Source organism: Heterodontus francisci, unplaced genomic scaffold, assembly GCF_036365525.1.
Source record: "Heterodontus francisci isolate sHetFra1 unplaced genomic scaffold, sHetFra1.hap1 HAP1_SCAFFOLD_278, whole genome shotgun sequence".
In the NCBI taxonomy this organism is placed as follows: domain Eukaryota; kingdom Metazoa; phylum Chordata; class Chondrichthyes; order Heterodontiformes; family Heterodontidae; genus Heterodontus; species Heterodontus francisci.
The window spans coordinates 589,018-589,764 of NW_027141343.1; positions in this window are offsets into that span (position 1 = coordinate 589,018).

Genomic DNA, 747 nt, shown 5'->3' on the forward strand with positions numbered 1-747 from the left:
ACCATCTCTGAAGTTAAGATGCTGGTGGGCGGTCGCCTTCTCGTAGCAGATGTAATGTACAACAATGCTCCGCTCCAGTTAAGCAACGTATATGCCCCGGTCGAATACAGTGAGCGGCTGACCATCCTCCAGCAACTCACACTGCTGCTGGTGACATCCAGGCCGATCATTCTTGGAGGTGACTTCAACTGCATCATTGATGCAGCTGGACAATCTGGCAGAAACGACAGAAAACTGGACGCTCCGCACAGATTCTTAAAAAATGCCAAACTGCACAATGTCTTCAGCAAACCTGCAGACGGAGCGCAGCAAAGATACACATGGTCAAGATCGGACGGGTCTGCCCGTTCCAGGATTGACTTCCTGTATGTGTCCCCTGCTTTCACGGTCAGATCCACCGACGTCAAGCCGGTGTTCTTCTCCGACCACTGCCTCTTACTGGCTGACTGTCACTTACAGGATGACCAGCGGGTTGGCAGGGAGACATGGAAGCTGAATGCTACACTGCTAACCCAGAGATAATTGAGGAACTCAAAAGAGATTGAAAAAGTTGGAGAACAGTGAGACCCTCTTTGAGTATCCGGTGAACTGGTGGGAAGTGATCAAGGTGAATATCAAGACGTTCTTTATCTCCAAAGGTGTTCAGAGGGTGTGAGAGAGTCAAAGGGAAATGTCCCAACTCCAGAAAAGAATGCAAAATCTGCTCTGGCTGCAGTCGATGGGGGTCGAGGTCAAGGAGGTGCTCCA